The sequence below is a fragment of the Amblyomma mixtum genome, chromosome 3, assembly GCF_055824585.1.
Source record: "Amblyomma mixtum isolate Tamu chromosome 3, ASM5582458v1, whole genome shotgun sequence".
Taxonomy (NCBI): Eukaryota; Metazoa; Arthropoda; class Arachnida; order Ixodida; family Ixodidae; genus Amblyomma; species Amblyomma mixtum.
Genome location: NC_143014.1, coordinates 278,990,311 through 279,002,287, shown reverse-complemented (window position 1 = coordinate 279,002,287; position 11,977 = coordinate 278,990,311). Strand labels below are relative to the sequence as shown.

At 47.0% G+C, this 11,977-nt stretch overlaps 1 pseudogene across 1 annotated transcript in view; it reads left to right on the top strand.

Annotated features, from left to right (window-relative positions):
* Positions 1-2,906: 2,906 nt before the first annotated feature.
* Positions 2,907-11,977, top strand: part of LOC149354997 (uncharacterized) — a 32,034-nt pseudogene continuing 22,963 nt past the window's right edge. Inside the window, exon 1 of the transcript XR_016289685.1 lies at positions 2,907-3,045. The product of XR_016289685.1 is annotated as an uncharacterized LOC149354997 (transcript). The remainder of the gene's footprint in view (positions 3,046-11,977) is intronic.

The window sequence follows — 11,977 nt, the reverse complement described above, 5'->3', positions numbered from 1 at the left end:
ATTCGCCTTACCCCTGCATCTCAACTGATCACAAGACCGTCTCTGACGGGGCACCCCTGGTGCGAAGGAACGCTTAAGTCTTCAAGTGAACGAACCGTCTCTTGCGGGGCACCTCTGGTGCAAGGAGGAAAGAGAACCTGTGAAATTTACTAAGCTAATTTTTCTAAATGCGTAAATATTGACTTCAGACAGCAAATGTGAATAGCAAAGTTGGAGAGCACCTTCAGAAACCCCCATTTCATTTATTTGCGATAAAGAAAGCCTCACGTGTATCTTTTTTCCGAGCTCCATAGAAAGCCCGCGAAATACAAAAAAAATCACGTGAGTAGCTCATTTGCGCGCCACAATTGTGCTGCTCTCAACCGTGGCTTCAGTGAACGAAATCAGCTGCTGGCAAGGCGCGACGACCTCATTGCTCCGGCAGGCCGATATGTCAACGGTGGTTACGGCGCCCGCGAGAGCCAGTCTGCAAGCGTGACGGTGCACGTTGTAGCGAACACGCCGGGCATCGTGAGCTATGAAATGTGGCGAATAAAACTCGTCGCATTTGCGTTAGTTACCTTTGGCCATTTCATAGCTAAAAATGCCCGGCGCGTACGCTGCAACTTGCATCGTCACGCTTGCAGACTGGCTCTCGCGGGCGCCGTAACCACCGTTGACATATCGGCCTGCCGGAGCAATGAGGTCGTCGCGCCTTGCCAGCAGCTGATTTCGTTCACTCAAGCCACGGTTGCGAGCAGCACAGTCGTGGCGCGCGAATGCGCTAGCGACGTGATTTTTTTTTTGTATTTCGCGTGCTTTCTTTGCAGCTCGGAAAAAAGACACACGTGAGGCATTCTTCATCGTAAATAAATGGAATGGGGGTTTCTGAAGGTGCTCTCCAACTTTGCCATTCACATTTGCAATCTAAAGTCAGTATTTACGCATTTAGAAAAAATATCTTAATTGTTAAATAATTAATTGCAAAACAGAAAATTGCGTATGATGCGCAAGCCGGCTGGTAGATGTATGGAAGTGATTTCCCTGGCCTACCTCAAATATTTGATTTTTTAAACCTTGGCTAAAGTTAGCGTGGACACCCTGTATACAATGAAGAAAGCGTGAACCGTTATAAAATTCAAGATGCTCGCGCATTTATTAGTATGCACTGAACATCTGTTAACTAATTTATATCTGTGTACGGTCAGGCGAACACTACGGTGCCGGGGTCTCACCGCAAAACATCTCCTGATCTGATGTGCAATTTTCTGTGTCCAAAAACAAACTAAATTGCTCCTTTAACGCAGAATATTATGAATGATTCCTTAAATATAGGGCATGGTCAGGCGCCTAACATGAAACTTCCTTTCGGACGGAGGCAGAGAGAACATAATTGTTTTTTGGGAGGGAAGGCCGGCTGAAGGATGTTTGGTTTAGATTTAACGTGCCAAAACAACTCAGGCCATGAGGGACGCCTTAGTGAAGGGCTCCGGAAATTTCGACCACCTGGGGTTCTTTAACGCGCACTGACATCGCACGGTACGCAAGCCTCTAGAATTTCGCCTCCATCGAAATTCAGCCGCCGCGGCCGCGATTGAACCCCCGGATTTCGGGTCAGCAGCCGAGAACCATAAGCACTGAACCACCGGAGTGGATTGGTGAAGGAGGGGTAGGTAGCTTAATGCGGGGAGGGTGGGTGGTTATGCCCCCTCTTTCCGACGCCCTTTCGGCGATATGCCGATGCAACTTTTTTTTCGCAAGAGTAATTTAATGACACGATTCCTTAAAGCGAGGCAAATACAAATCTTTCACACTCATGGCCCAGGATGACAGAAATGAAAGAGGGAAAGCTTTCATGCGAGTAATGCGACAGAGCGAGCAGACAGAAAAGGTAGGGTGAAAAATATCGACGGTGCATGCCCTGAAGCTGCCGGTTGGCGACCGAAGTGTCCGCTTCCGCCCCGACTGGCCTGAACCCTGCAGTTCTACAAGTTTATTCTCCAAAAGAACCTCGAAATTTACTGTATGTCCAATGCAAGAGCCCTATACTGCCTTCAAATGTTATCCGCCCTACAAGGCAAAAAAAGCAAAAAAAAAGAGTACAAAAATGTGCTAAATGGTTTTTGTTTACTTTGCGCCCAAAAATACTGCACATTTCAAGAGCTGAATTTTCAGCAAAGCCGGTAGGTGCCTATTCTTTCAACCTTCTTCCACTGTAAAGTTCACTGCGGCAGTGGCTAAGCTATTTGAGCATTCGCCTCGCATGCAGGAGGAGCAGAGTTCGATCCCGAGAGCCGCCGAGTACCCAGCGGTGAAACAATGGAGTGCAAGCTTTTTCCTGGCCTGGTGCTCGGCTTATCTAGGGTGAACTGCCTTGAAAAGGGGTCTTTTACCCCGCGTTGTTTAGATGAAGGTACCTTGTGCAATAGCGCTCCTTGGAAACAGCGGCCCTTGCGCCGTAAAAATTCATCATCATCGTCCACTCTAAACTCCTATAAGGAACCATATCTTCTGCCGCTATGATGGTTTCTGAGACAACCGTAAGTACGCCGGCAATCATCAAGGCTGCCGTGAAAGCATGCGCTAACTGCTAGTGAGAGGCAGGCGAGGTGGTACTCTGAACAGCGCCTTTGTAGGCAAGCTGGTACTTTCAAGCAAATATGCGGCAATTCTAATTTCCCGGCTTCATCTAGCTGCACCGACGTGCACTCTTTCTTTTGCGCGCGGCGTGACGCCTAGCACCTTTATCGCACTTGCGTATACCATAGACAAATATTTATAGAAATAGAAGCCGAAAGAATTCTTGTCTTATCGGGCTTTCGTTCTCTTTTTTTGTTTCGCATTTGTTTTTCCTTTACGCAGCCCTTATCGCTTTCCTCCAAGGCGAGTCGGCGCGGCAGGAAAAATCAGTTGGACGCCTCGGTGGCGAACACGTACCACGAGGGCACACAAGAACTGGTCAGGGCATCGGAATGGACGCGTTGTTCACCTCTCGTCGGTCGCCTGTGATGTCTCTGGGCGGCGGGGCCAGTTGCGACGACCCCCTCGCCACAGCCGCGGCTGTCGGTGAGTACTGTGCCTATATGGGAGAATTACGCTGAGCTTCCGAACAGCTGCGCTTAACGTAGTACGCTTGTGCGTTAAGAGCGATGGCAGACCGCTCTCCCGGATGATTTCAGTCCTCGCTTTATCAGCAGACAGCGTCGTTCGTTGCGACTGCGGCTGCTATTCATAGCCAGGGACACGCTGAAGGCGGCCCTTTCCATTGCGCGAGCCGGAGCTATGCGGCTTTTCGCTCTTCTTAATGCGTCGTGGTTTTAATCCACGCCTGGCGGCGTGGGCAGCTCCAAATTTTTTTAGTAATATCACGCTTGCGTCGGCCGAGTGTCAGTTGTGCGCCGTACTATGGAGGGTAGAGGCAGAACCAATGAGATTGTAAAATAAACTGTAATATTGTACAACGTGCATTGGCGAAACTATCTGGAGTACGCGCGTGCGCGCGGAGCGCACGCGGATGGCAGCAGAAGGCTGCTGTGAGACATGGCGCAGTCTCGACGCCTTGTTGGCTCGCCGCGCTGAGACGGGGCAACCGCTCACGCGCGACGCTGGCCGAGCCGCGACGCTCTGCAATATGGAAGCCATAGAGAAAGTAAGCCTGTGCGGAAACCGTGCAGCTTGTTTTGGCTCTCACGCTTCGCAATCACTGAATGTGGCCGCCGTGAGTGCGCAAAATAATGATAAAAAAACAGAACACTACAATAGCAGCGCAGGCAAACGTTGCTTGCGGTTTTGAAGCTTGCAGCTGTAACCAAAGGTGGTCCTTTAATAGACGGCGTTGCCTGTGTAGTTCGGCCATGAATTGTCCAAAAACGATATGATTATAGCAAGACTGAAATAGCATCGCTGGAGCCTCTCACTGCGTAGGCGCACGCTAGAAGACTGTTTTCAGCAGATCTCATAGGATCAGCGTAAGTGCTTCCGGACCGCCCTACGGGAGAAGACTACGCATTATGTGAGCGTCAATTGGCGGTGCCTCTCAGTGGAATGCAACCAGAGAAGCAGGTGCAGCTATGCTGTCAACAGCATCGTGGGAGGTTCGGATAGATGTTTTCAATCCTAAAGATTCAAGCGAGTTAATAACTCTAAAGGAAGTAAATGGAAATTTGGACCCCGTAGAAGCAAGTGTGGAACATCTAAACAGTCATTTCAGCCAAGTATTTACAGACGAGGCACCTATTTCCGAGCACTTTCAGCTTCCCGTTCCACGCATTGCTTATCATTCTAATCCTATCACTATCACAACAGATGGGGTTCTTCGGGCGATTGATAGGCTTCCATTAAATTTTAGCCCTGGTCCTGATGGCATAGGCACAAAACTTCTAAAGCTAACTTCTCATGTGTCGGCATTATTGTTACCACTTTTATTCCAGCAGTCTTTGAACAGTACCTGTGTTCCAGACGATTGGGGAACTGCACTCATTATACCAATATTTAAGTCTGGAGATATTACAAATCCCAACAACTACCGACCAATTTCTCTTACTTCAGTGTGCTGCAAGCTACTGGAACATATAATATTTACCCACATCATGAAACACATTAATGCAAATGACCTGCTACTTGAAAATCAGCATGGTTTTCGGTACCGGCATTCATGTCAAACCCAATTATTTGAATTAGTCACGGATCTTCATTCTATAATTCATAGCGCCTTGTACACTGACGCAATTTGTATTGATTTTTCAAAAGCCTTTGATCGGGTAGCTCACAAGCGCCTTATCAAAAAGGTGCATAACTTGCAGCTTGATCATCATACTACAAAGTGGATTGAAGAATTTTTAACTAACAGGCAGCAATCCGTATCTGCTAATAACATCGTATCTGAAACTAAAAATGTTAAATTAGGTGTACCTCAAGGATCCGTCTTAGGTCCACTTCTGTTTTTAATTTATATTAATGACATCGCTTCAGACATTAGCTCCTCCATACGTCTTTTCGCTGACGATTGTATCATTTATAGGGAAATAGCTAATCCTAACGACGTTGTCGTCTTGCAAACAGATCTAGATAGGTTAAGTACTTGGTGCAGTGTTTGGCAGATGGATATAAGCACCGATAAAACCAAACATATGACTTTCTCTGCACTCTCTAAAACACCAGTAAACAATTACAGTATAAATAATAGCGTCATTGCGAGCTCATCAACTTTCAAATATTTAGGCGTTGTTCTTTCCCCGGACCTAAATCGGCATAGCCACATAGAATATATCACTAGCAAATCTTTGAAAAAATTAGGCCTGCTTAAACGTCGTTTATATCTAGCTAACCCTGACACCAAACTGCTGGCCTACACATCTCTAGTTCGGGCATCATTGGAATATTGTTCGGTAGTATGGCATCCCCACCAAGAAAACTTATCTAGCTCTATAGAATCAGTGCAAAATAAGGCAGCACGCTTTATTTTACGGTCGTACTCTCGATTTGAGAGCGTTACTACAATAAAACAGTCTCTAAATCTTCTGCACCTCAACATACGACGCAAATTCTTTCGCCTATCGTTGTTCCACTCCCTCTACTACAACCATTCATCTTTTGCACGGAGGCACATCACAGCAGCACATCACATATTATCTCGAACCGACCATGCGCATAAAATTCAAACAATTTTCGCCCGCACAAAGAAATATCAGAATTCCCCGTTAGTCTTGGCTCTAAGGGAGTGGAATGGTTTACCTGCTAGCATTGTAGCTATCACTGAACCATCATCTTTGCGTTCAGCGCTACTAACATTTCTTGAATCAGGCGCAGCATTGTCGTCTGTTTGAACTTGTCGCCTTGTACCCCTGCTTTGCCGTATGCGTGTACATATTATTTTTGTTTATTGCCCAGTGCACCATGCCCGCGATGTATAAAAAAAAATCAGAATTTGATCATTAACACCTAGTTCTTTTGTTCTCTATCTGTATTATGCATGAAGTGAAGCTTGAGTAGTTGTGTTATTTGCTGCCCCCCCCCCCCCTATGTAATGCCCACCCGGGCCCTTAGGGTATCTAAATAAATAAATAAATAAATTTGGTCAATGGCGTTTAACGTCCCAAAGCGACTAAGGCTATGATGGACGCCGTAGTAGAGGTCTCCGGATAATTTCGACCACCTGGTGTTCTTTGACGCGCAGTGATATTGCACAGTGCACAGGCTTCTAGCATTTCGCTTTCATCGAAATGCGACCGCCGTAGCCGGGACCAAACCCGCGTCTTTCGGGTCAGCAGCCATGCATAGTAACCACTGAGCCACCGCAGCGGCGGCAGAGGATTGGTTACATTCGCTTGTAACAATGACTTAATGGCAGCCACCAGTTTGAGCGGTGCCGTCGCTCTGAACAACAATGGTGAATTGGCATAACAGAAACATTATGCACGCCATAGTTGCTCAGTGTCTATGGCGTTCAACTGCTGACCCGAAATATGCGGGTTCGGTCCCGACCGCGCCGATCACATTTAGACGGAGGCGAAATGTTAGAGACTTGTGTACTATGCGATGTCAGTGCCCGTTAAAGGACTCCCAGTGGTTGAAATTGTCTGGAGCCTTCCACTACTGCGTCCCCGATAGCTTGAGTCGCTTTGTGGAGGTAAAACCCACAAGTCAAACTAAAGTTCACCTGGAATCTTTGACGATACAAACGACCTGTCACACCTTGAACCGAAACTGCGGAAATCTGACAACTGCTTACGCACGCTCCCTGCGACCCCTTTTCAAGCATACATGAGCTCGCGCACCCGCTTCTCGTTTATTTGCTTTGAACAAGGTTGCCGTATGCGAGCCGAAACGTCTTTTGTCTATTGTTTTCTATGTTGTGGTCGGCGTCTGCAATGTCACGTTTTGTAATTCACCCCTACCAGACGAGTTTTCGTCCAACTATTTATTTCATAAGCCCAACTAAGCTAAGAAACATTGGGAAACAGGCATGAAGAACAAAATTGTTGCGAAAAAGCCCCCAATTCCCGCCCTTCTCTCCTTTCGGCGAAGTTATTATCTCTAAAGTACAAGGCGTTAGCAGAATGCCTTTTGGGCGGATCAGTGCACCAGTATGCCTAAAAGTACAAGAAGATGATATACAATCTGCACTTCATGTTGTTCGTTAATCTCAAAATCCAAAGCAATTTTTAACATCGTTTTTCTTTTGGGAAGGACAATTTGTCGTGTTTTCGTGCTTGTGAATGCGTGTGTTTGTATGGAAGATGGCAAACACCTAATAATATTTTCGCTAGTTGTTTTTTTTTTCTTCAGTGTTGAGTATGAAGTAGAAAGTCTAGCGGTAGGAAACGTGCGAAGGTCTGCATTGTCTTAACTACTTGTACGGATTTGTTGAAAGAACACGTGATCGCTGCTGTGGGGCCTATTCACATAAATCATAGACCAAAGACCTCATTTCTAATTTGTTAGACGGCCTGTTTAAGGACATCATATTTTGCTTCAGAAAGACTTATCTCCGGTGCAAGCACTTGGTCAAAGCTCACCTGACTATATTTGGACCACTGAGCGGCCAATCCATAGCCCCAAGGCTTAAGGTTTCTAATATATCATAATATAATCTCAGTGCACGTTAAAGAACCCCAGGTGGTCAAAATTTCCGGAGCCCTTCACTACGGCGTCCCTCATAGCCTGAGTTGCTTTCGGACGTTAAAGCCCAATAAAATAAACGAAACAAACATAATATAATCGAAAATGTCTGGGGCCAACCTTCGCAATATTGGCCTTCTGAATCTCCACCCCGCCAATTGAGGCGACAGCAGGATTTCCCAGGAATACGATGAATTTCCTATTGGAGTTTATATGTTTACACCTTGCGTGCGCTCGTGCACAGCGGCAGCAAGCTTCATTTGCAAAACAGCAGAAGGGTTGGGATGGGCGCGTTGTTTCCGTATCCCGTAGTGTCGGGAGGCCGCAGGCAGTACTGCGGATAAGAGGTGACATGCGAGCCTTCCGCGTGCCTGCTCACCGCGCAGATAAGGACCAGGGACTCTGCAGCGTAATCACAACAGCTCAGGTGACAACGCATACAAACAGCTTGAGCTTTTTGCGCCTGTATATGCTCCCACCAGCTTCGCAGCTGCGCTCTATGTTTGGGCGCTGTACCGGCTTTCGGTAGGCACTCGCGTGGTGTTACTAAACAAACTGAGCAGTTGAGTAAAGTAACCTTAAGAGAATTTCAAATTGGGCTAGTTGGTAGTTAACATGGTCAAACATAATTGTTGCGCACGAGAGTTTGTGTCGTCCCTGTTTTGTCCCGGCTTTTCAAAAGCGCAATTATGTTTGACCAAAGTAACCTTCTTTCCTTTCACTCGTCCTTGCTTATTATGAAGTCACGATACAGTCAGGAAGTGCCTCAGGTATTCGCAAAGAAATTCAATACTGTTGATTATTATAGCCGTGTATGTTTATTCGAGCTTGCGAAGACAGAAAAGTGCCTCCCTGTCTTCGTGACACGTCCTCCCCTAAAGAAATGCCACGACTCCAAAAAAGCAGTAAAAAAGGCGGCATTGAAACCGCTGTTAACCGCTTATCAGGCGCGCCGACAGACTACAACGTCAATGAATGCGTAGGTGTGTGCCGGCTGGGCGAAGCGCGTAGATAGTTGAAACCTGGTGGCCGCAAGACGGTGGCCACACATTGAAAGCGTTGCCAAGGCCAATTTATACAAGTGGGAGTTTGAATGTGGTCTAGAACCAAGCGCCTGCTACATCAGTTAGGGCTGTGGAACTGAAGCGCTAAAGTGAAATTAACGGACAAGCAAAAATTACACAAAGTTAAATAGGTTACAGTTTAGTTTAGTTTATTGGGGCTTAATGTCCCAAAGCGACTCAGGCTATGAGAGACGCCGTAGTGAAGGGCTCCGGAAATTTCGACCAACTGGGGTTCTTTAACGCGCACTGACATCGCACAGTACACGGGCCTCTAGAATTTCGCCTTCATCGAAATTCAGCCGTCGCAGTTGGGATCGAACCCGCGTCTTTCGGGTCAGCAGCCGAGCGCCGTAACCACTGAGCCACCGCGGCGGGCAAATAAATAAACAGGTTACATATTAGTGACATAACCCGCTCTGCTAACACTCTCTAATGTCCAGCCAATCCAGACGTCAGCGCCGATTCCTCCTGTATGGGGCGGAGTTAGGCCAACTGGTAGTAATCACACATGTTATCTACCCCATATAATATACACAGACATGGACAGAGAGGGAACAGGACACACGCTCTCTCTCTCCCCGCGTCTGTGTATATGCGCACGCTAGTTAACCTGTTTGATTCCGGCAATCAAGTAGCCCATTTGAGAGCCTTAGCAACTGGAAGTATTCTTGTCATGACAACGGTATCCAGAAGAAAAAATTGTCATTCCCGAGCGGCATTCGAACCACCGCCGGCGAAAATATAGTAGCTAAATTTCCCGGCATATTACGTTCTGCGCCCATATGCCTAAGCTTGCTTCGCAGCTGCATCCTTCGAACGTCTTCGAACATCGGAGACGAAGAGGCTGGTCTACCGTTTGCCGTGGACGCTTCAATCGTGATAGGTAATGTTGCGTCCTTGAAGCTAGTCGTCGCCTGCAAGGGTCTCGGTGAGGAACATCTAACCGCGCAGGAGAGCTTGGGAAGTGCCATGACATCTGCTGCTTACGTGCATAACGAACATATTAAACACAAATTTTGTTTAACTTTGCAATTTTGGCTGCAATATAGGAACTCCACTTACTACGAACTTCGGTTATGGCGGACACAAACGGCGCAGTCGTCATGTTCATTATAAGTGGGCTCGACTTTATAAGGTTCTGCTGGCTTCCGAGTTACGCTGGGTAAGCGGATATCAGACAGCCGACTAACTTCATGAAGTTAATACACAGTAAATTAAAGGATCAATGGCAAGAAACTTGGGAAAATGAACGTCATGCCCATCTTGGGAGAATACAAGACATTCAGGCATCAGGAACCTTTTATAGGAGTAAATGTTTGCCATGCTTGCAATGGACATGCAGCTGCTTACTTACACATAACTTCCTCCTCTATGTGAAAAATGTCGAAACGAGCTTACAGTAAACGTCGTTTTATTGTCATGCAGAAAATAATGAAAAAACAAATTAACGAAAATATTTTTTGCGCATTTGAAACGAAGATATTGCCCTTCACCCAAAGTTGTTCTTAGATCAAAATACAATTGTTGATCTTTCTTGCATTTTTAGATTTCTTAAGGAAGCACATGCCTCAAAGAAACTAATTTCATAAAGTATAGTCTATTAAACACAACAAACAGGTAAGCCGCCATGGTGGCTCAGTGGTTATGGCGCTCGGCTGCTGACACGAAAGACGCGGGTTCGATCCCGGCAGCGGCAGTCGAATTTCGATGGAGGCGAAGTTCTAGAGGACTGTGTACTGTGCGATGCAGTGCACGCTAAAGAACAACAGGTGGTCGAAATTTCCGGAGCCCATCAGTACGGCGTCCCTCATAGCTTGATTCGCTTTGGGACATTAAACCCCATAAACCATAAAACAACCGCAACAAACAGGTAGTTTTAACTTCGTGTTTAGCACATGACAGCTTTAGCTGCTTATGCAGCATAAAGCACAGCAGAACACAACAGAACCCTCAATATCACGCTACGAGTAACTTTTGGAGCCATCGTATGGTGCACACGATTGAAAGACGCCACCCAAAACTTGTAAACACCTCTTGGACACTCTAAGCAGCTGGGAGGTGAGCCTGCAAATTTTCGGTGGGTTTAACTTAAGAAGGCCGCACTTGGAACGCTTTCGTAAGGCAATGTCAGACGTAGATGAAACGTCTTTTGCCTCGTCTTCCTTGGTAGAATATTCATCTTTTAAACTCTCTTGCTCATCATGTATACTTGCTTTCTACCAGAAATAAAGTGAATTTGAATGTAATGCGAAGGCAAGTTAACCGCGGGTCCTTAAGGGTAACGGGGCCGCCGCGGTGGCTCAGCGGTTATGGTGCTCGGCTGCTGACCCGAAAGACGCGGGTTCGATCCCGGCCGCGGTGGATGGAATTTCTTTGGAGGAGAAATTCTAGAGGCCCGTTTACTGTGCGATGTCAGTGCACGTTAAAGAACCCCAGGTGGTCGAAATTTCCGGAGCCCTCCACTACGGCGTCTCTCATAGCCTTAGTCGCTTTGGGACGTTAAACCCCATAAACCAACCAATAAACCAATTAAGGGTAACGGGGTGAATTCCAAAAGAAGGCAAGCGTAGCAGGGGACGGCAGAAAGTTAGGTGGGTGGATGAGGTTAAGAAGTTTCCGGGGGTACGGTGGCCGCCGCTGGCAAAGAATAGGGTTAATTGGTGAGACATGGGAGATGCCTTTGTCGTGCAGTGGGCGTAGTCAGGCTGATGATGATGATGAAGGCGTCAGTCATGGTGTCATCGTTTCAGCAGCGGCGACACGCCGATACTCATTGGCTTTCGTGCGTGCCGCCGCGTCTGACGCTGTGCAGTAAGCTTCGCTGAGCACAAAGCTCTGTAATGTTCCGCGGGTGCATCCGCCTCATTCCAGTCTATATAGGAAATTTGCTGATGCTCTGAGGGAGCAGCCTTACACTCACCAATGACACAATTTCACTAACTTCAAACATAAATTGACTGCTGACCCGAAAGACGCGGATTCCATTACGTCCCCGGCGTTCACATTTCGATGGAGGCGAAATGCTAGAGGCCCGTGTACTGTACGATATCAGTGCACGTTATAGAATCCCAGGTGCTCGAAATTATCTGCATCCCTGTACTGCGGCGTTCCTCATAGCCTGAGTAACTATGAGATGTTAAACTCTGTCAAATCAAATTCAAACATAAATTTCTCAAAGTGGTGCGACCGGGTAATGAAGCCCTCCGATCTTCGGCGGTTGTCCAGGCTAAGATTACTGAGCCTTCAGTAGGGCCATACACTCCTAAGCAGACGTTGCGAACGTCGCCCTGCCGTCTCCGAAAGAGGGCCTGTCT